The sequence below is a fragment of the Cryptomeria japonica genome, chromosome 2 (assembly GCF_030272615.1).
Source record: "Cryptomeria japonica chromosome 2, Sugi_1.0, whole genome shotgun sequence".
In the NCBI taxonomy this organism is placed as follows: domain Eukaryota; kingdom Viridiplantae; phylum Streptophyta; class Pinopsida; order Cupressales; family Cupressaceae; genus Cryptomeria; species Cryptomeria japonica.
Window position 1 is genome coordinate 45,973,341 of NC_081406.1, and position 23,725 is coordinate 45,997,065.

Below are 23,725 nucleotides of genomic sequence, written 5' to 3' on the forward strand. Positions count from 1 at the left end.
AGAAGGTGGTCCTTGATGATGCTGGACTGGAGAAGGTCGTCCTTGATGATGCTGGACTAGAAAAGGTCGTCCTTGATGATGCTGGACTGGAGAAGGTCGTCCTTGATGATGTTGGACTGGAAAAGGTCGTCCTTGATGATGCTAGACTGGAAAAGATCGTTCTTGATGATGCTAGACTAGAAGAGGTCGTCCTTGATGATGCTGGACTGGAGAAGGTCGTCCATGTCCTGGCCTGGTCTTCTTTCATCTACAAAACAAACCAAAAGATGATTAAGGACATATAACAAATTCATTTCAACATAGCATTTTCTACCTTAAATCATCAACAAGAAGACATCAAAATAAAGTTTGCTCAAAATCCTTCCCAGAGACGAGCCCTATAAGAATTTCGCCCTGGACCCTTCTGGAAGGGTCAGGAGCGAAATTTGCATTCCTGGCCAATTTAGACGTCTTTTCAACATTACCTCACAACCAGCACTTTGCCTGGCCCAAACAAGGTGAAGAATAGGCTTCCCTAAGGATTTTGCCCTGGACCCTTTGGAAGGGTCAGGAGCGATTTTCTTGATTAGGCCTCAATTACCCCATTTTTCACTCCAAAATCCTTCGGAAGGTGAGCATATGCTTGTTTTAGTCCAACAAAGTCTAGGGATCCATCCTTTTAGCTTCTCACATGGGCAAATTAGGTGATAATGAGAATTTCGCTCTGGACCCTTTGGAAGGGTCAAGAGCGAAATTCCTTCTTTAGGCTTTATTTTACACTTCCTTTACCTCAATTCACCCTACAAGGCAAGAATGTCTCACTCCAGACTCAACCATGCCATAGGTATCAATACTTTAGCTTCACTCAAGGGGAAAATGGTTGATTTGGAGAATTTCACCCTGGACCCTTTGGAAGGGTCAGGAGCGAATTTCTCTCTTTGCTTGTTTTCCTTCAATAAATTTCACTTTCTTCACTTCACTTCATCTGGACTCCCTCATATTGAATCCACTTCTCAGCTTGGCAACATTGGTTTGATCTTCACAAGGCCCAAAAAGGAGAACTCGCTCAAAAAACTAGCCAGGGACAGGACCTATCCCAGAATTTCGCTCTGGACCCTTTGGAAGGGTCAGGAGCGAAATTCCAATTTTAGCTCAAAATTTGCATCTTTGGTGGATAAACATCTTTCCAAGGCATTCCAAATAGCTTCTCTCACCCTAGTCTAGGCCTGACTTAGCACATAATTTGGAGAAAAGGATGGTTTTAGTGTTTTTCGCTTTGGACCCTTTGGAAGGGTCAGGAGCGAATTTCTTGTTTTGAGCTCATTTCTTCATATTTGATGACTCTTGACAATTCAAGGACATGCCTAAGGACACCTCTAATCTTGACCCACACTAGACTTGGCATAAATTTGAGGGAAAAGATAGGTTTTGCACAATTTCGCCCTGGACCCTCTGGAAGGGTCAGGGGCAAATTTCATGATTTGCTTGTTTATCCTCATTCAATTCCATTCTTTTCACTTTGTTTACTTGGACTCTTATCCTTGGATCCCTCTCCCATGCTTGCAACATTTTGCTTGACCTCAAAGTGACTAGAAAAGAGAATTTCGCTAAAAATCATGGCCAGGGACATGTTGTGACCATTTCACACATCGCCCCATTATAATGGGGACCCCCTCTTTTTGCCTTAGGGTTTTGTTTTCTCTTTGCTTGTTTTCTCTCTACTTTTTGGGTTTTGAGTCAGTGAGTGGTCTGCCTGGGCTGGCTAGATTAGGGCTAAACCTTAGAAGCTCGTTTTAGGGTTTCTTTCAAGGCTAAGTCTAGTCTAGTTTAGGAGGTTGTTAGTCATCTGCCTGAGACTTCAAGATCGCCAGAATGAAACATGGCTTTCAAGGGAGTCAAGTTGGTTAGGTCAGGGGCAGGGTGAATAGGTCTCATGTCAGGTAGGATTGAAAGAGGTTTTTCTTGGTAAGGTCCTGTTTGTTTCTGAGTCTGAGTCAGCTAAGCATAGTCAGTGAAGAAAGGGAGTTGATTTGGTTAAGTTAAAGGGAGAATGAAGTGAATCAAGGTAATATCTAGCCTGGAAACCTAATTTTCACTCCTGACCCTTCCAAAGGGTCCAGAGCGAAATTTTGAAAAACTCTCATTTTCGCTTGATGAAAGGCAGGATTTTGATGGGGATGCATGAAGGCCTTTGCTTACCTCTTAGGGAAATTTGGAGTTTAAAAGGTCAAGAATTAAGCTAAAAGCTTGATTTTCGCTCCTGACCCTTCCAAAGGGTCCAGAGCGAAAATCTTTGTAAACTGGATTTCCTTCACAATTTTGGCTAAGTTTTGACATGTTTGAAGATGAATTTATGTGTTCTTGCCTAGAGAGGGATTTGATCGATTTTGGAGAGCAAGATGATGCCTGAAAGAGGATTTTCGCTCCTGACCCTTCCAAAGGGTCCAGAGCGAATTTCATCCTAAATACAATTTCTTGCTTTGAGTTGACTTGCAATCTGGTTCCTGGCCTTGAAAATGATCTAACCTTGCCTTGTGAAATGGTTTGAAACTTAAAGACTGAGCAGTTTAGCCTGGAATGAAAATTTCGCTCCAAACCCTTCCAGAGGGTCCAGAGCGAAAATCTTATTTGAGCTTTTTTGTCACTAATTTTGGCTAATTTTTTATGTGCAGGGTCTCTTGGAATGAAGATTGGACATCATTTGATACATTTGAAGATTTGGAAGCATGCAAAATGAAGAATTTTGGACAAGGAAGGTAATTTTCGCTCCTGACCCTTCCAGAGGGTCCTGAGCGAAATTTTGAATAGCTCTCATCTTGCAATGAAAAAGGTCAAGTTTTGGGCATGAGTGAAACAAGAACAACTCCCTTTTGCCTCCTGAAGAAGTTTCAACTTTGAAGAATGAAGGATTTTGCTTAAAACCTAATTTTCGCTCCTGATCCTTCCAGAGGGTCCAGGGCGAAAATCTTTATAGGAGACATTTATTGCCTTGTTTGATCAAATTGAGGAGCCTAAGGCATCATGAAAGGAAGAATGAGCAAGATGAAGCCCTTAGGTATGTTTGGAAGTCATGAAGAAATGAAAGATTTTGCCCAAAAGAGGGAATTCGCTCCTGACCCTTCCAAAGGGTCCAGGGCGAAAATTTTCAAATCCTTCTATTTTTTGCAAAAATCTAGTCAAGCTTGGCATGGATGAAGGAGGAGTAGTGTCTTTTTCCTAAGAGGTAAAATCAACTTGAAATGATGATTGAATTGAGCCTAAATTGAGGAATTCGCTCCTAACCCTTCTAGAGGGTCCAGGGCGAAAAACTTTATAGGAGGTATTTCTTGCTTGGTTTGGTTGAATTGAAGTGTTAAAGGCATGATGAAAGGAAGAATGAGCATGTTGGAACCCTTAGGCGTGTTTAGAAGTGATGAAAATGGAGATTTTAGCCAAGAAGGTGATTTTCGCTCCTGACCCTTCCAGACGGTCCAGAGCGAAATTCCTTGCAAGTGTTGATTGTAACTAGGGTATAGGGGTTCGGATTGCCTTAAGGCAACATCCGAACTCCTTTAGGACCGGGTCCTACCCTAATGTGGCCCCATCCTCAATCCACGTGAAAGATCCCTGATGGATCTCTTTTACCAATCTGCTATAATTTTTATTTATTTAAATTGATTTTTCCTGCTTATTAATATTTTCTTTCAGAAATAGACAGAAGTTGCAGAAGGGTTGAATTCTTTTTGTATTTTGATGATTTTTCAACAAGTAAATAATGAAGTACAAGTACATGAACAAAGTACTGAAAATGAAGTTCATATACAGCCAAAACAAATTCGATTCAAGGCAGATTTCTGAATATAAGATCAAATATTTGACCAGATGAAGATTTCCAATAATTTCAGGAAGATTACAATCAGGAATAATTCCAACCTGGATGCTGAAAGAGTAACATAACTAGGAATGAAATTGTGGCAAGATTCCAGCCCTCCAAGTGCTGCACGTGGGAAGGAAAGTGGCTGCCAGGTACAGCCGTATGGTTGCCAAGTACACCCAACTGGTTAGAAACCCCAAACCCCACGCTGAACTCTGTCAGAATTGCTGAACCTCCAGAAAGAATGCCGTGCAATCTCCAAGATGCTAATAGCTGCAAACAAATCCAAACCACTGTATTGGGGGCTACGTCCCAAACAGGCAAGGCATTGGGGTTGGCGTCCCAGATGCTGAAAAGCTCTTCCAGAGCCAAATCTCAAATCCAAGATGTAAAATGTGTAAAAGATAATCATAGAATGAAGCTCCTATCCCCTTATAACCCCTCTCAATTGCAAATCGAACCCTAATTGTCTCCAAGTGGCGTGGTCTAGTGGAAATGTTATAATTTCTTATTTTAAAGTGGTCATGTTACTAGAAAATGACCTTTTTCCCCATAGACAGAAATCCGCTCACAGAATTGTCATGTCCCCTTTCTAGAGTGGACATCGGAGACGGAGGAGTTGGCCTATCATTGGAGTCTCGTAGGCTAGCAGAGGTTGATTGGGACTCATTCAGTGCATATAGTGATTGGATTTTGGCTTTACAGGCAGTTTGGAGCCAGTTTGGAGCAGTTCCTAGATTTTAGGGGGTATCCCTAAATTTTAGGAGGTCATGACAGTTGCCAGTCGTGAGGTTATTCATGACCTTTTAGATGGTTTCAGTTTCAAAGAGATTGGGCTTGTTTCCTAAATTTTAGGAACATCCCTAGATTTTAGGGATGAGACTACCAGTGAATCCTTGATTTCCGACTTCAGTCACAGACAGGTGACAGGATGATTTTAGGGTTTGTAATGTCAGTTGGGCATTTTGTGGCTATTTGGGTTATATTTTCAATATTTCCTAAGTTAGCGTTTAATAATTAAATAAGGCCAAGTTGTTAGCCATTTTGGAGTAATAAGGGGATTTTTGGTCTCATCTGGATGCGCATCCTATTGTGTGATAGCTCGTTGGAAAGATCTTGAAATTCTTTAAATCTTTCTCTTTGGTCTCAGGGCAATTCAGTGAGCGGATTTCTGTCTATGGGGAAAAAGGTCATTTTCTAGTAACATGACCACTTTAAAATAAGAAATTATAACATTTCCACTAGACCACGCCACTTGGAGACAATTAGGGTTCGATTTGCAATTGAGAGGGGTTATAAGGGGATAGGAGCTTCATTCTATGATTATCTTTTACACATTTTACATCTTGGATTTGAGATTTGGCTCTGGAAGAGCTTTTCAGCATCTGGGACGCCAACCCCAATGCCTTGCCTGTTTGGGACGTAGCCCCTAATACAGTGGTTTGGATTTGTTTGCAGCTATTAGCATCTTGGAGATTGTACGGCATTCTTTCTGGAGGTTCAGCAATTCTGACAGAGTTCAGCGTGGGGTTTGGGGTTTCTAACCAGTTGGGTGTACTCGGCAGCCGTACGGCTGTACCTGGCAGCCACTTTCCTTCCCACGTGCAGCACTTGGAGGGCTGGAATCTTGCCACAACTTCATTCCTAGTTATGTTAATCTTTCAGCATCCAGGTTGGAATTATTCCTGATTGTAATCTTCCTGAAATTATTGGAAATCTTCATCTGGTCAAATATTTGATTTTATATTCAGAAATCTGCCTTGAATCGAATTTGTTTTGGCTGTATATGAACTTCATTTTCAGTACTTTGTTCATGTACTTGTACTTCATTATTTACTTGTTGAAAAATCATCAAAATACAAAAAGAATTCAACCCTTCTGCAACTTCTGTCTATTTCTGAAAGAAAATATTAATAAGCAGGAAAAATCAATTTAAATAAATAAAAATTACAGCAGATTGGTAAAAGACATCCATCAGGGATCTTTCAGTGGTATCAGAGCTTTGATCTTGCCAGCCTGTTGGGTGAAGATCAAGAGTTCTAATTCAGATTTGAGTTTAGTTTGGTTGAAAATCAAATTGGACATCATGACAGGGTTGTTTAGAAATAAACAAGCAGGAAAAGAATTTGAACAAACACCTTCAAGGAGTTCCAAACAGTCTAAGGGTACAACTCCTTCAACAAGTACAAGGAGAAGGTCTCCTGCCAAGACATTCAATGATATAGTTATGAACAACTATGATAAGTATTGCTCTCTTCCTAAAAAGATACGTGACCACCTTTCCTTCACACAATTCATGGGTGTACCAGTTGAAGATGACTTGATGTTTTCAAGTCCACGTCATCAACCAAGAACAAAACAAGAGTCAATTGAGAGCAAGGGAATCAAAGGAAGAGGAGCAGATATGATGTTTACCAGTGAGATTGGTAGGAAACTATTTGAAGATTTTGAGAGACATGTAGATCCAATTGGTGCCTCTTTGGTTGGTTACAACGCTGTCCCATCATTTTTGGTGGAAGATGTGAAGGAAGAGTTTGTAACTTCAAGCAATACACAAGACATTCATGAGAGGTTTGATGAGTTTTCAGATTGCCCAAAGACTGATTTTGAATCAGCAATTGATGAAGAACATGAGGTTGAAATGGACAGCGTAAGTTTGGATTCATTTGTCACACTACTTCCTCTTCTCAATTGGGAAGACCATGAGGAAAGTCGAAATTTAATGGTGTGTAGTGAATCCAAAGATTTGTCACCACAGTATGATCATAATTCTGAAGTCCATAACAGCAGTGACGTAACTTATCTTCCTCAAGATATGACAGCCTTTGGTCATGAAGAGAATAGAGATTTGTATTCTACATTTGCGGGTGCTTATGGTACAAGCATGGGTTATGCTGATGCAAATAATACAACTCACCATAAGTCTGATTTTGTGTACTTTGGGGCAGCTGATATAAAACATTGCCAAAAGTTGAACGAAGATTGGTTACATAGAGCTGCCCAAGCAAAAACGCTTGCTGCCCAAGCAAGACACCACCTCCAAAGAGTCAAAGAGCGTCACAATCGGTTAGATGACGCAAGGATACAAAGAGAATCATCCATTAGATCTTTATTTCTTCCAAGGGAAGAAAAGGACAGCGAAGATATATTGAATGGAAATAGAAATCAGTTTGATTTTCTGAGTTTGATCAGCAATTTTCCTTCATCTAATGAGTCAAATTTGAAACCTTGCATTGAGAACATTCAAGTTGGGAAGACTAGGTGTGAAGTTTATGAGTTGTTAGGTGGCATTCATAGTGGACCAGCCACTGAAGGTTTATCCATGTTGCAGAACAAAAACATCTACTATTCATTTGTGGACTTGTCACTTCTTTCATATGATAGGGCAGCGATGTACTTATTAATTGGTGACTCAGTTTTCTTAGATGTGATAGTGGGCTATGAAGATCAGCGTGTAAGAGACTATATTTGGTGCATGGCTAAACAATATATTTATTTGGCATCCTCCAATGAAGACATACTAACTTGTGGAGAAATTGGGCAAGTTGCAGCCGCTGATCAAAGGTTTTGGAGAGGTTTCCATCACACTTTGCTTGTTGGAAATTGTCTTATTGATGGGTCCATTTCAACATTGAAGATTGGTGGTATTTATGGTTTCACAGTGGCTATAGAGAGACACGGTATCGACGATGCCTCTTACTATCATTGTCTCTTCATGACAGATGGATGTGGATTTAGTTTTATTTGGGATCCAGGTGTTGATTCATTTGATACAGCATCTTATAGGGATTATAGCATGTTGCTCCAGATATTAAGATTATATGGCACTTATATCAGAGGAGAGCAGCAGGAGCAGTTTATGTCCTACAAGTGGTTTGTGTGGGATCATGGTATAGACATGTGTAGTACCTTTCTTTCGTGGATCCTACATGGGTTGCTTCACTTCAAATGTATAGATGTAGTCGTGGGTGTACAGTGGTTGTTGACACTTGGACGGTATGTTCGGAATATCATGAGGATGGAGCTAGAGTTTACCCACTATCCATCTCAGTTTATCGAGCAGAGTGGGATGACAATTGATCCACAGGTTGATTGTCATCAGATAGCTGACGTGGATGAGTTATGTGATGTTACTCCTAGTGAGTACTTTGAGCCAGTTGATGTGGCAGTTTCACCTGATTCTCTAGACAGGGTGATTGTTTCATTGTTGGTTGGTGATTACATATTTTTAGATGCCAGCCTGGACAGTGATGATTTTAGTCAGTATTATATATTGTCTAGTGAGTTGGCATTAGATCTTCCAGCACATCAACAACAGTGTGTGGCAGTTGTGTGTCACTTGTGTCAGATGGGGTCAAATCACAGAGGGTCTTCCATGGATTGGCATTCATTGGATATTATGACGAATGTTATGCATGTTGGTGATCATAGACACACTAGTGGTCTTGGCATTTATGGATATTTGATCTATGGAGATGATATAGTTTTCCATTGCTCACTTGAGGTATTCAACGGGAGCTATGCTTCGCTTTGGGACCCAGGCAGTGTTGATTTGATAGCACAGGTGCTTCAGCGTTTTGAGGAGCCATTCCAGACCGGGTTATTGCATGTTGTTTATATCAGAGATGAGCAGCAGTTACATGCAATGAATTGTTTACGTCTTATTTGGGATGGTGGAGGATTGGTGTTTCAATTGCTTGTGGGCAAGCAACTCCGAGAGGGGAGGCTTGTCATGTCCCCTTTCTAGAGTGGACATCGGAGACGGAGGAGTTGGCCTATCATTGGAGTCTCGTAGGCTAGCAGAGGTTGATTGGGACTCATTCAGTGCATATAGTGATTGGATTTTGGCTTTACAGGCAGTTTGGAGCCAGTTTGGAGCAGTTCCTAGATTTTAGGGGGTATCCCTAAATTTTAGGAGGTCGTGACAGTTGCCAGTCGTGAGGTTATTCATGACCTTTTAGATGGTTTCAGTTTCAAAGAGATTGGGCTTGTTTCCTAAATTTTAGGAACATCCCTAGATTTTAGGGATGAGACTACCAGTGAATCCTTGATTTCCGACTTCAGTCACAGACAGGTGACAGGATGATTTTAGGGTTTGTAATGTCAGTTGGGCATTTTGTGGCTATTTGGGTTATATTTTTAATATTTCCTAAGTTAGTGTTTAATAATTAAATAAGGCCAAGTTGTTAGCCATTTTGGAGTAATAAGGGGATTTTTGGTCTCATCTGGATGCGCATCCTATTGTGTGATAGCTCGTTGGAAAGATCTTGAAATTCTTTAAATCTTTCTCTTTGGTCTCAGGGCAATTCAGTGAGCGGATTTCTGTCTATGGGGAAAAAAGTCATTTTCTAGTAACATGACCACTTTAAAATAAGAAATTATAACATTTCCACTAGACCACGCCACTTGGAGACAATTAGGGTTCGATTTGCAATTGAGAGGGGTTATAAGGGGATAGGAGCTTCATTCTATGATTATCTTTTACACATTTTACATCTTGGATTTGAGATTTGGCTCTGGAAGAGCTTTTCAGCATCTGGGACGCCAACCCCAATGCCTTGCCTGTTTGGGACGTAGCCCCCAATACAGTGGTTTGGATTTGTTTGCAGCTATTAGCATCTTGGAGATTGTACGGCATTCTTTCTGGAGGTTCAGCAATTCTGACAGAGTTCAGCGTGGGGTTTGGGGTTTCTAACCAGTTGGGTGTACTTGGCAGCCGTACGGCTGTACCTGGCAGCCACTTTCCTTCCCACGTGCAGCACTTGGAGGGCTGGAATCTTGCCACAACTTCATTCCTAGTTATGTTAATCTTTCAGCATCCAGGTTGGAATTATTCCTGATTGTAATCTTCCTGAAATTATTGGAAATCTTCATCTGGTCAAATATTTGATTTTATATTCAGAAATCGGCCTTGAATCGAATTTGTTTTGGCTGTATATGAACTTCATTTTCAGTACTTTGTTCATGTACTTGTACTTCATTATTTACTTGTTGAAAAATCATCAAAATACAAAAAGAATTCAACCCTTCTGCAACTTCTGTCTATTTCTGAAAGAAAATATTAATAAGCAGGAAAAATCAATTTAAATAAATAAAAATTACAGCAGATTGGTAAAAGAAATCCATCAGGGATCTTTCATGAATTGCCCTGAGACCAAAGAGAAAGATTTAAAGAATTTCAAGATCTTTCCAACGAGCTATCACACAATAGGATGCGCATCCAGATGAGACCAAAAATCCCCTTATTACTCCAAAATGGCTAACAACTTGGCCTTATTTAATTATTAAACGCTAACTTAGGAAATATTAAAAATATAACCCAAATAGCCACAAAATGCCCAACTGACATTACAAACCCTAAAATCATCCTGTCACCTGTCTGTGACTGAAGTCGGAAATCAAGGATTCACTGGTAGTCTCATCCCTAAAATCTAGGGATGTTCCTAAAATTTAGGAAACAAGCCCAATCTCTTTGAAACTGAAACCATCTAAAAGGTCATGAATAACCTCACGACTGGCAACTGTCACGACCTCCTAAAATTTAGGGATACCCCCTAAAATCTAGGAACTGCTCCAAACTGGCTCCAAACTGCCTGTAAAGCCAAAATCCAATCACTATATGCACTGAATGAGTCCCAATCAACCTCTGCTAGCCTACGAGACTCCAATGATAGGCCAACTCCTCCGTCTCCGATGTCCACTCTAGAAAGGGGACATGACACCACGCTAAAAACACATCAATTAAATATTGCACCAAATAACACTAGCGCCTAAAATATAAGGAGGCCGACTTCAAGAAAGGGCCGACCTTAATAAAGTAAAGAGGCATATAAATAAAGATCATTTTGCAAGTCAACATGATCAAGTTCAAATTAAATCAGAATGCAAATTAGCTCTGCTGTGTGAACCTAAGGAAGAGGGCAAATTATTCAGTTTGGTGTAATATTGTCCAAGGGGACATAGCATATCTTGATGCAAGTCATTGAAGCATACAAGGACAGATCTGATATGTCAAGATCAGATTCGAGCTAAGTATTGTACTGTTATTTAGAGGAGAATATATAATCTGACCTGTGGGTCTTTCATGCTGGGTTTCTCCTCCTTGGAGGTTTTCCCAGGGTATGCTTGTTTGTCTTCTATCATATTTCTGATTTATGTTGTTTTACTAAGTTCTGCAAATCTGATTACAATCTAGGGCACAATTTAATGCATGTCGGTTCACTAAACTACTACAAATCTAATACAAACCAGGGCATAATTTAATAAGATAAATCTGATTATCATACCTAGGGTTTAAATTAACAGCAAGCCTATTCTTTTAACCTTGTTTTGGCTTAAGACCTTATCCATTGGGTGAAGGATGTTGTTTAGTTTCCTCTTTAGGTGATTTTGAGTTGGAAAAAGGAAGAATCAAGCCCAAATCATGATTTTCGCTCCTGACCCTTCCAGAGGGTCCAGAGTGAAAATCCTCCTAGACCTCATTTCCTTCCTTACTTGACCAAATTTTGATGCCCAAAGCATGTTGAAACGAGGAATGGACATGATCTTGCTTTGAGAGGTGTTCGATAGCATTGAGTGATGGAGATTTTAGCCAAGAAAGGCAATTTCGCTCCTGACCCTTCCAAAGGGTCTAGAGCGAAATTCCTTATAAACTCATTTTTAACCTTTCTTGGACATGAAAACCTTGTTCTTAAGGCAATAAAAGATGAAATCCCACTAAGCAAAGAAGTTTTAAGGTGAAAAGATGAAGATTTTTGGTCAAGATTGCAAAAATCGCTCCTGACCCTTCCAGAGGGTCCAAAGCGAGTTTCCTCAAGATCATCTTTTGCTATCAAATTTTGCTAAGCCAAGCATGGGATAAGGTCAAACACTGAAAGAATTGCCCCTGGGAGTGAATTGAGATTGCAAGAAATCATCAAAAAGTGAAGGAATTGAGCCAAATGGTGAATTTCGCTCCTGACCCTTCCAGAGGGTCCAGAGCGAAATCCTTAAAAGCACCTATTTCCTTGCAAGGTCAAAGCAACTTCTTAGTCTTTATGGCTTGGATGGGTGTGAGAAAGAGTGTTTTTTTGCCTTTTGAAGATGATTGACGTTGAAAAGATGAAGCAATTGAGCCTAGAAGAGATTTTCGCTCCTGACCCTTCCAGAGGGTCTATAGCGAAAATCCTCAAAGTCATCCTTTCTTCCAAATTTTGGAATAAACCAACTTAGACATGGGAGTGAGAAGGCATTTGGATTGCCTTAGAGTGGAAATGGATTACCATAAATGCAAGTTTTGAAGCCAAGGAAGAAATTCGCTCCTGACCCTTCCAGAGGGTCCAAGGCGAAATTTCTAAATTCTCCCTTTTTCTTGCAAATTTAAGACAAGATTTCGCTTTTCAGGACTTAAAGGGGAGTAAGGCATGATGTTCTATGCCTTAGAAGTGATTTGAAGTTAAAAAGCATGAAGGAATAAGCCTAAAACTCAAAAATCACTCCTGACCCTTCTAGAGGGTCCAGGGCGAAAATCTAAAAAACCCCTATTTTACCTTGCAAGAACAAGCCAAACTTGGGTGGAATGAGTGAGGAAGAACATTGCCTAGCTTTGAGTGAAAGATTCAATAGAAGTTGATGAAGGAGTGAGCCTAAGGAGGAAAAATCGCTCGTGACCCTTCCAGAGGGTCCAAGGTGAAAAACCCTAAAATCACCTTTTTCCTCCTAATTTGAATGAAACTAAGCCTGGAGTTCAATGGAAGAGCCTATTTGAAATGCCTTGAAGAAGTTTTGGACCTTCAAAAGTGAGAATTTTGAGCCCAATTGTAAATTTCGCTCCTGACCCTTCCAGAGGGTCCAGAGCGAAATTCCCTAAAATGCAATTTTTCCTTCAAAGTTTTGGTGAGCTAACCCAATGATGGAAGGAGATGGACCCTAGAGATTGCCTTGGAGGAGTTTAATGATTAAGCTAAGGTGAATTTTGGCCTAGAATGAAAAAATCGCTCCTGACCCTTCCAAAGGGTCCAGGGCGAAATTCACATTTTCACCTAATTCCTACATGAAAAACGATATAAATTCAGAATACAAGACTTGGAGTAGGCCAAAGCACGCGTGAACTCACCTTCCAGGAGATTTTGGGAGTCAAGAAATGAGAGATTCAGGACCAAATTGAAAAAATTGCTCCTGACCCTTCTAGAGGGTCCAGGGCGAAGTCATCAGGAAGCTTCATTAAACCTCAATCAAACCTCCATATTCCTAAAAATTTCGCCAAATTTGCCAAATTCAAGCCATTTGAGAGGTTGAATTAAATTCGCATGAATTAAAGCATTTGCAATTTAATTAATTAATTTTTAGGCCTTGAAATAATTGAAAAATCTACCTTGGAGGCATTGAAATTAATTTTAAAATTTTTAAAAAAATAAAGGTGAGCACTCAAAACATATTTACTTGCCTTTACAAGCAAGTCGGCCACCTTTTTAGTGGTTTTTATTTTATTTTAAGGCTTATTTGCTAGGTCGGCCTTATGCTAAATTAGGGTGAGCGCCCTATATAAAGAAGGAGTGTTGTTCCAAAATTCAAATCATTCATTCATTACCTCTTATGCGAATTTTGAGAAGCAGATTAAAGGAGCAAATCCCAGCAGATTGGAGGCTAAATTTCCAGAATTTGCTAAGTGTTGGAGGCTAGTGAAGGTGACATTCTTTTGAAGGTTGGTCAAGACATAATTCATCCAAGAAGGCCAGCAATTCAATCCTCATCCAGCAAAGTCTGATCTTCTTTCTTCATTTTTCAAGGTTCATAGTTAGCATTCAAGGAGAAGGTGAGAAGAATCCTTTTGAAGTTTCTATTCAAGGCTTATTTTGATCTCATGGTAATCCTTTGAAAATCTAAGTCTTGTGCAATCTGATTTTCATTCATAATTTGAAAATTCATAATTCTTGAGTTATCATGTTATTTTCAAAATTAATGTTTTGAATTATTCCCTTGGAAGTTCTTAAAAGCTATGCTTTAAGGTATGACGCTTAAAGACTAATCTTAAATTGTTTGTGTAGGCATCAAATGATGACCCCCAAAGCCGGAGGATCTACTAGTCGGCAGGCTCTCATCAAGGAAGATCAGAGGAGCGACGAATTGGAGACCAAGATCGTGTCCAAGTGGAGTAATATCGGAGACACCAACTTAGGAAACTTCAATGTGAAGAAGTTTCGAGAGGCCCCCTACATTGGCAAGCCATCACCTGTTGCAAGGAGGATAATCGAGAGTGGCATCATCAAGGCGGCAGGTTTCCCTCCCGCTGTCAAGTGTCATGAGTTGATGATCGAGTGTGCCCGCCATTATGACTCACAATCAAGGACGATCGTAACCAAAGACAGGAACATCTTAGCTTACCTTTCAGAGGAAGCTATAAGCGAAGCTTTTCATCTTCCAGACCATAAAGATATGATTTACAAAAGCTTAGAAGGAGCAAGTCAATCTATGAAGATGATCCTGAGTCTTGTTTGAACTTCATTAATAAGAATTGGTTGCTCAAAAGTCGGCCTCGTCTGAACAAGATTCCCAATACACCACATAGGATCGACTTTCAGGAGGAATACAGAGACTTGATAACTTTGCTCAATCGAGTTACAGGTGCTTCTCAAGCCTTCTTCTTCGAAAAGTGGATGTTCTTCTTCATACAAGTGATAGTCCAAGGAAAAGGAATGCTTCATTGGGCCAGAATCATTAGCAATTGTTTGGACGTACAGTTAAGAAGGCTAAGACCCACCAAATCATTCCACATGAGCTCATATGTTATATATGCCTTGACCAGGAGTTTCGAATATGCAAGGCTACCTCACAGAGGAGTGATTGGAAGAGGACCCAGAGAAATAAGGGTTTGTGATTCTTATGTTCATCTGCATCATCCGCCTAGAAGTGACTACAAGTTAGTCAATGACACCTTCACGATGAACATTACTAGGATATTGCAAGGAGGAATTCACAATCGACTATCTCTGGATGCACAAGAGCTTGTGAAGAAGTATGGCGCATGGTTCATCCAGTTTCAAAAGTTCACCTACATCAGAGTTCAGGGGTGTCCTTCACCTCCCTACATGTTGCCAAGATATCCAATAGACAAGATAGTGCTACTTGAGGTGACTAGACAGTTGGCAGCTTATGCGAAGGCATCCAGACACAAGCATGGAAATGGGATTCCCGTGCCCATCATACTAGGGAACTCAGTTGAGGTGTGTCCTAATACTCAAGCCACGGAAGATGCAGAGAAGGAATTATCTTTATACTCATTCACATCCTTTGCTTCGCGAGAAAACTTTGACCCTCATGGTTATATGGAAGAGACTGTTGGCAGGAAGTACAAGCATGAGTTTCAGGTGGAGGACTTTTGGATGAATCTCCCAGGTGATTTGGAGGTTAAAAGAAAGATGCATTCCAGGCTACCCTTAGATCTCATCAGGAAATGCAAAGTTTATAGAGTAGCTGATCAGGCCCAGGATAATGGTAGATACCTCCAGTCATCCTATGAGAAAGAGGACAAAGAAGTGAAGATAGATTGGAATGAACCCGAGGTTTTAGACTTGAGGGCTTTGATGGCTCCCGTTTTATCCTGCACTCGCAAATGGGTGGATGTACAGCATCAAAAGTTGAAGGAGCAGAATGTATCAATGACATTTACTTTGGAGGCAAGACCAGAGGAAGGAGAAGCAAGTGCGAGTGAGAATACTTCTCATTCCAAAGGCTCAAAGAGGAAAGAAGGACCTGAGAAGAAAGAACCTTCCAAGAAGAAGCAGAAAACAAACCCTGATCACCCACCAAGCACATCTTCCAGGCATGAAAAGGAGGCGAGTCAAGGGGAAGATCAGAGGCAGATAGTATATGAAGTTGATGAGTCTATGGAATCCATGGTACAGAATGATAAGCAAGAGAAAGGACAGACACCTCAACATTCATCAAGTCAATCTCCCCAAGTTAATGCTAATGAGCAACACGAAGAAAAGAATGATGATGAAGCAACATCTCCTTTCCGGGAAGATAGACCACTACCTAAAGAAATACAAGTGAGGGAAACAAGATCTGCCATTCCTAATTGGCTGAAAGAGAGACTGACAAGGTTAGTTGTGGTTGAAGAGGAAGAAGATGTGTTTGACTTGGAAAGCCTTATAGGAAATTCTCATGAGGTAATGGAGAAGAAGAAGGCCACAAAGATGTCTAAGGTAATTAGAGATGAGACAGGATCCAGGAAAGTGCAGGTAGCTACACCAGTGGTGGATAAATATGAGGATGAGATTCTTGCAGATGAGTATGACTTAGAAACATTTGAGCTTGGTTCCCTTACCTCTGAACAAGCGATGGAAGAAGCAACTGATTCATTTGAAGCACTTAAAGATAAACTCAAAGAAGAAATGGAAAAGAATAAGAGGCTTGAAAGGGAGGTCAGTGCTTGGAGGAACTATTTTAGTCACCTTAATCAGCCCTTGAGACGTCAGGATCCAGCAGTGTCTCCTTTACAAGCACTCCCTCTTGAATCAATAGGCGAGGCAGAAAGGGTGAAGAGCTTGGTTCAGCGTATGAGCTCTTGGATTGATAAATCCCACACGGTAGCCGTTGAATTTACAACAAGAATGATGAAGACAATTCATCGAGCTATCCAGGTCCTTGAGATTATCCATAATCTAATAATAACTGTAGCTGCATTCACTCACACTAGAGATGTTATCATTCCTGTCCTACAAGTGATAAGACAAACACCAAGACGAATTCTGGCACAAGATAAGATAATGGATGGAGGAACCCATAACCTCCTATAGTGGTCAGCTCTGCTCCAGATGAAAGAGGTCCTTTTTGAAGACATCAACACCAGATGCAGTCGAGTTGAAGGTATCATTCATCCAATTCAAGATAAGGTGTTTGAGGTATTGTGTACCATTCTTGACAAGCGGATCGAGATTGAGACAGATGTGGACATCCAAGAGTTGGAGGAGAGAGTCAAGGTCATCTTTTGCAAAGAAGAGAACATCATCACAGATAAGCAACGAGATCAGATGTACACTACTATGTTCCTGATTGAGAAGACCAAAGAACTTGAACCTGGATGGGAGACAACTCTTCTCACTACTTTTGATCAAGTCCTTCACTTGGAAGAACGAATGAAGAATCTTCCTGAGATTCCCATTGCTGAGATTGAGGGAATTGTGTCCAAATTCATTGAATATGCTAAGAAAGAGCATAGGAAAGGGAACAACATTCTAGATGAAAAATTGTTATAGGATGAGGTGGTAGCTTACTTCTTATTGGTCTATGTCTCCTCGGTTTTTGTGCCAATTCTTTATTGGCTATGGATTGGTGATGTTTATCTAAATGGGGACTTTTTTGTAACAAACCCTAATTAGGGTTTAGGTGTCAAAATCTCAGCCGTTGATCTTCTTTTGATCTGGGCCATTCATTGTATTTGAGGATGCTATATATACCCTCACTCATTTCATTTCAAGGAAAACAGTTAGAAAAGTTAGAGAAGAGAGAGAGCTTAGAGAAAAGAAAGTTATTGTGTAGCAAGATTGAGTAGTGAAGAAAGAATTTTAAACAATTGTTGTCCATTTGGCCTTGAGATCAATAAAATATTGAAGTTATGGTGTTTTATTGCAATACTTGTGGCTATCTTCATGATTGTTTATCTTCTTGAATCACTCTTAGTTGAAATAGAATTTAAGTTTAAGTTTGAAAGACTAAGTGTTGTGCTTGATCTTTGGTAAGATTCACATTCCAAACCACTAGCTTCTTACTGATTGTAAGGACGCCTTGTGTGGTCAACTGGAAACCTTGAGATTGATTAAGAATTCAATCATTCCTGGAAGTATTGATATGTATCTCTATGATAGTATCTATATCCTTGATGATTTGAAAAACTATTGAATCCCCTTAGAAGATCGCATCAATTCCAGTAGAGTTGTAATTTCTTGGCGAAACTAAAATTGGTAGAATCTTATCAAGTCTAGTCTTCATTGAGTCATTCTTAGGAATAGTTTAAGTATCTCTTCCTTGAAACCCTTATCTTTTGACATTTTTTGGAAATTTGTTAGTGTTAGGCAAATCCTGCAGTTGAAAAGAGAGTAATACGAACAAGCTTTCTCTGAAAGTACGTAAGGCCCCTTGAAGAAACAGCATACACAACGACCACTGGTGCTTATCCACACATAGAGATCCTACAACGAAGAACCTTGAAGTCATCCCGATTGATCCTTTTCGCGACATCTTCAGCATTCGGAGGCTATATTCAAGAGAGGATAAGATACCTCTAGGTATTTTATTCTGTGTTAGGTCGTGTACAAAATACACATCAACAGGACAGGACCTATAATGAATTTTGCCCTGGACCCTTTGGAAGGGTCAGGAGCGAAATTCTTCCTCTAGCCCAAAATCATCATTTTTTGAGACAAAAATCCATTCAAGGGCAATCTCAAGGGCTTCTATCATCTTTGTCTAGGCCTGACTTGGCACAAATGTGAAAGGAATAGGTAGATTTTAGGATTTTCGCTCTGGACCCTTTGGAAGGGTCAGGAGCGAAAATCTTGTTTTAAGCTCAATTCCTTCAATTTCAATGATTCCTAGCAACTTGAAGTTACTCCTAAGGACCACTTCCATCCCAATTCACTTTAGTTTGCAATTGTCTTGACACAAAATTGGAAAAAAGGTGGTTTTGGTGAAATTTCGCCCTGGACCCTTTGGAAGGGTCAGGAGCGAATTTCACATTCTAGGCTTGATATTTCATCTTTTATTACTTTCCATCATTCCTCAAGGCAAGAATATGTCTATCCTTCCTCCAATAGGCCTTGGACACTCAGAACTTGGCCTAACAAGGAAGACAATGAGGTCCATGAAGATTTTCACTCTGGACCCTTTGGAAGGGTCAGGAGCGAAAATCATGATTTGAGCTTGATTTTTCATTTCTCCAACTCCAAACCACCTCAAGAGGCAAAGACATACTATCTGTTGAGACATGGACCAGCTAGGACTCGAACCTAGGACCTTCCATATGCTGTTAGAGTGCTCTACCACTGAGCTACTGGCCCCTCTTGGACCAGTTCATCATCGGTCCGGGTGTGGCTTATTTCCAACACCAACACCCCCCCTTAAGCCACACCTCTCGTGTGCTTGGGGCTCCTAGCCTGGACCTGGCTCTGATACCATGGACGAATGTGCTCCATCCACTAGGCAACCCATCTAAAGCAATGAGTGTTAGTTCTTTGCCTCGGATCTCGTAGTCCAGAGTTGCAAGTTCATCTTTTAGAACTGATATCCGCATGAAGTAGGCGTTGATCGTCTCCCCTTTGTTCATGGTGATATGATTTATTTCTCGTTTTAGTGCTAGAGTATGACTTGCATTTGATATCTCAAATGTCTTTTCCAGTGCCTTGAACATTTTATAAGCCGTCTCCTGCTTTCTAATGATGGGCATTATATTATTTCTTACTCCATCCACTATTATTTTAATAGCCTTATCATTTCCCTCGATCCATGTGGATTTCTCGGTTTCATTTTCTGGTTGTGCACTTTCAGTTTGGACATATGAATCAACTTTGTTTTCTCTTAAAATCATTTTGATTCTAAACTTCCAAGCTGAAAAATCTTCGCTACCTCCGAGTCTATCTTCGAATTTGATAGCGTTGGCCATTATGGAAATGTGATGTAGTTTGTAACTTAGTCCTTAAATTTTTATCAAAATTGAATAGCCTTAGGTTCGATAACCTGGCTCTGATACCATGTTGAGACATGGACAAGCTAGGACTCGAACCTAGGACCTTCCATATGCTGCTGGAGTGCTCTACCACTGAGCTACTGGCCCCTCTTGGACCAGTCCATCGTCGGTCTGGGTGTGGCTTATTTCCAACACCAACACTATCCCACTTCCATCCATGCCACAAAAAACCAAGGACTTGACCTCCTCCAATGGAAATATAGGGGTTTTTAGGAATTTCGCTCTGGACCCTTTGGAAGGGTCAGGAGCGAAATTCACTATTTGGCTCAAAAATCCTTCACTTTTCAATGCTTTCAAACATTTCCAATGGCAAAAGATGTCCATCATTCCTTTCAAGATGCCTTGCAAATCAAAATTTGGTCAAACTAGGGAGGAAATGAGCCTTAGGAGGATTTTCGCTCTGGACCCTTTAGAAGGGTCAGGAGCGAAAATCTTAGTTTAGGCTTGATCACTCACTTTTCAAACTTCAAACCACCTCAAGAAGCAAACTTAGATCATTTCCCACCTAAGGAACAAGGATTGATGCCTAAATCAAGTAGCAAATGAGTTTTATAGTGAATTTCGCTCTAGACCCTTTGGAAGGGTCAGGAGCGAAATTCTCTTTTAGGCTAAAATCTTGATCTTCGAAAGCATCCCACTCCCTTTCAGGGCAAGAACATACTAATTCCTTCTCCATCATGCCAAAGCTTAGCCAAAATAAGGAAGAAAATAAGAGCTACAAAGTTTTTCGCTCTGGACCCTTTGGAAGGGTCAGGAGCGAAAATCATGTTTTGGGTTTGATCCTTGACTTTTCCAACTCTCATACTCTTTGGGAGGCAACCATAGATCCCTCTTCTTTAATTTCCACCTTGGTCCTGACTCTGGCTAAAGGAAGAATGAGTGTTTTCAAGAATTTAGCTCTAGACCCTTTGGAAGGGTCGGGAGCGAAATTCACCCTTTAGGCTAGAATCCTTCATTCTTTTCACCTTTACTCATCTCCTAAGGCTAGGACATGTCAAAACACCTCAAACATGCCTTAAAAACTAGGAATTTGGTCTTGACAAGTGATAAAATTGAGGTGTATAAGGATTTTCGCTCTAGACCCTTTGGAAGGGTCAGGAGCGAAAAATCATGTTCTTGGCTAGCTTCTCACTTAGGTTCACCTCATTCTCCCCCAAACTTGATCAAATCAACTTCCTCCTCTCACTATCAAGATAATCTATCACCCAACTTGGTCCAGGCAAGGTCAGACTAGGTTTTAAGGCCAAAGGAAGGCAAAAAGGGAAGATTTCGCTCTGGACCCTTTGGAAGGGTCAGGAGCGAAATCCTCTTTTAAGGCTAGCTTTCATCATCCCAAGGTCTAAAATCTCTTCTCTAAGGCAAAGTTGCATCAAGCCCTCTCAATTATGCCTCGAAAGTCTATAACTTTGGTCGTATCCCAGAGCAAAGTGGAGGAAAATTGGATTTCGCTTTGGACCCTTTGAAGGGTCAGGAGCGAAATGTTCATTTTGGGCTTAATTCACCTCCTTTTCCACTTGACTCTTCCTTTGTCTTGATCTTTGATTCATTCCTTCGATGTCTTAGCCAAATTTGTTCCACCACTCACTAACTTCCTCGAACTCAAACGGCACACCACCAGCAAAACCAAGCCTAAAGAAGACCCTGAAAGAAACCCTAACTTGAAGCATCCACTGACCCATCCTAGCTCAAGCAGAGCCGGCTATCCAACGATCCCCCCTGACAACACTCATCCTGCAAAGGCTAACAGGCAAAACCCTAAAAAAACCTAGAAAGCAAACCCTAGAAAGCAAAAAGCAGGGGTCCCCATTTGCAATGGGGCGATGTGTGAATATGTCACAACAGGTAACAATGAAACTGCATTTGAAGCTACAATTTAACCAAGCTGATTTTGCCAATACAAAGTTTGACTCCATTGATTCTTTTTGATTTACTTCAAGAAGTTACAAACATATATTTAATAAAAACATAATAACATCTAAACAGCTTCTACAACATAAGTTCAACATCCGCTATCCTCACTACACAAAAACACAATTACTTAACTTCAAATTTTCAACTAATGAGCTCTGCAGCATAAGTCTAACATTCCCCCTCGTCTGATTAGAGTCCTCAAGGCACGTACTTATAATAAGATTTCCTGAGACAGCTTATAGGGATCAAACAATAATAAAATAATCATAATAAAACTACACTTTAAGCAACCCTAACTGCATTCGCTACAAAGAGGAAATGGAACACTTGAAATAGCCAAAAATAGACTTGTTTCAGCTTTAAATCTTATTTCTTCTCAAAATAGGCTGACCAAGATATGGTGGCAGCATCCTTTTTATGTTTTTTTCTTTTATTCTTAGCCATTGAAGTTCAATGTTGGCCAACTATCTTTAAAGTGGTGGAACTCTAAGGTGATGGTACCACCTAAAAAGCGTGACACATGAGTGATTCTTGTGAAAAGTATCACATTGCAGGAGCATCTATCAATGAGGTGATGTGGTTCAAACATTTTTGGCAGATGTGAGTATACCACAAACAAATTCAGTGAAACTGTACTCCAATAATTAAGGTGTTCTCAAACTTGTTTTCAATCCAGTATTTCATGAGTGCACCAAACATATTAAAGTTCAATACCATACCATATGCGAGAATGTTCAGCAATACAACTTTCAATTTCTGCTTTTCCCACTCAAGACCAACATGCAGATATCTTCATCATGCCACTTGTTTGTGTTAAGTTTGGTGCATCCTGTTGGGAAATATTCCACGTGGTGTGTTAGTTGTAACATGTTTGTTATTGTTTGTTAGTATCTTGTCTTTGTTTTATTCACTCTGCATAGGGATGTTACGACAGTTTGTCTCAAATATGTATCTGTTAGAAACCACCTGTTTGTTGATAACAACAGTAGCATTATATAAATACTCTATATTCATTTGATAATTAAATTAATTTGAAGATTTCATATTCAACAGATAGAGCAGATTTACATGTAAGCTGAAAGGAATATGTCAAAGGTACTGTGAGAGGATGAACTGAACTTCGTAGAAGGTGAAGCTATGTTTGATGTGTTTCCCCAGCAGTTTAAATTTCTGACTTTGCATTCTAAATAAAACTTCCTGAGTTTACTATCAGGCTTCAATATGCCTCTCATGGCATTCTTAGCTTCTTTGACATCACAATCATCGGTCATCAACTTCTTCCCAAATTCTCTTGTTTTTTTTGACAAATTCTCTCTTTAGCCAACAATCACACATCATCTATTTCAAGGGTCATTGCCTTTCAATGCTATTTGTTGAGGACTGCTTCATGTTGATGCTTCCACATTGCTGTTTGTTATTATAATAATAATATTTTTATACCCATTTGTTCAATTAGTTTCTTCCTTTTTGCATCCTTTTCCTTAAATTTAAGGATATAACTCAAGGACACTGTGTAACTGATATAACTGATATAGTTTCTCCTTTGTTGAATCCTTTTCCTTAAATTTAATGATATAACTCAAGGACACTGTGAACTGATAGTTTATTTTCAGCAAAATGCAATTTTGATTTTCAAGATTTGCAATACCTTCCAACAGGTTTTCTCCTTGCAAAGAGTATTAGTTGAAAAAAAATAGAGAAATATATGTAACTTTTGGCAATGATCGAGGCACATCCACAAGGAAATCATTATATCTCCTTTATAGATCTCAACTACTGTCATTTTCTTAACAATTCGAGAATTATTTTGAGTGTGATTTTATGAATTTTCTGTTTTAAGAAGTATTAACATGTTCTTACAACAGAAATTATAGACAAGTATACATAGTGTTCTTGTATGCCCGCAATTTTGATTTTATTCCAATTTTTCATTGAAGAGATCAATAGCGTTTTGTAATACTGGTCTATGAACTCAAGCAATCTTTGAACTCACCCTTATTGGTTACTCGAAACAGTGATCAAATTAGATATTGGAATAATATGTACAAGATAGTCTACAGGAAAAACAGTTAAACTAGACAATGGCATATTGTCTTTCTGCTCTTCTACACTTCATGGGTTCCCTTACGCCCTTTGTATTTTCCTCTCAGTTGCTTCCATTCAATGCATAGCTAACATTTCTGTACCATGACAATGATCAGGCAATACTGATATGAGAAAGAGCTAAGCTACAAGATGACAATTTCATGCAGGATCGA

The 23,725-nt window shown here is 39.9% G+C and overlaps 1 protein-coding gene across 5 annotated transcripts in view; it reads right to left on the reverse strand.

Annotated features, from left to right (window-relative positions):
- Window positions 1-23,725, reverse strand: part of LOC131075027 (probable 3-hydroxyisobutyrate dehydrogenase, mitochondrial) — a 158,358-nt gene that overhangs the window by 117,027 nt on the left and 17,606 nt on the right. The window lies entirely within an intron of this gene.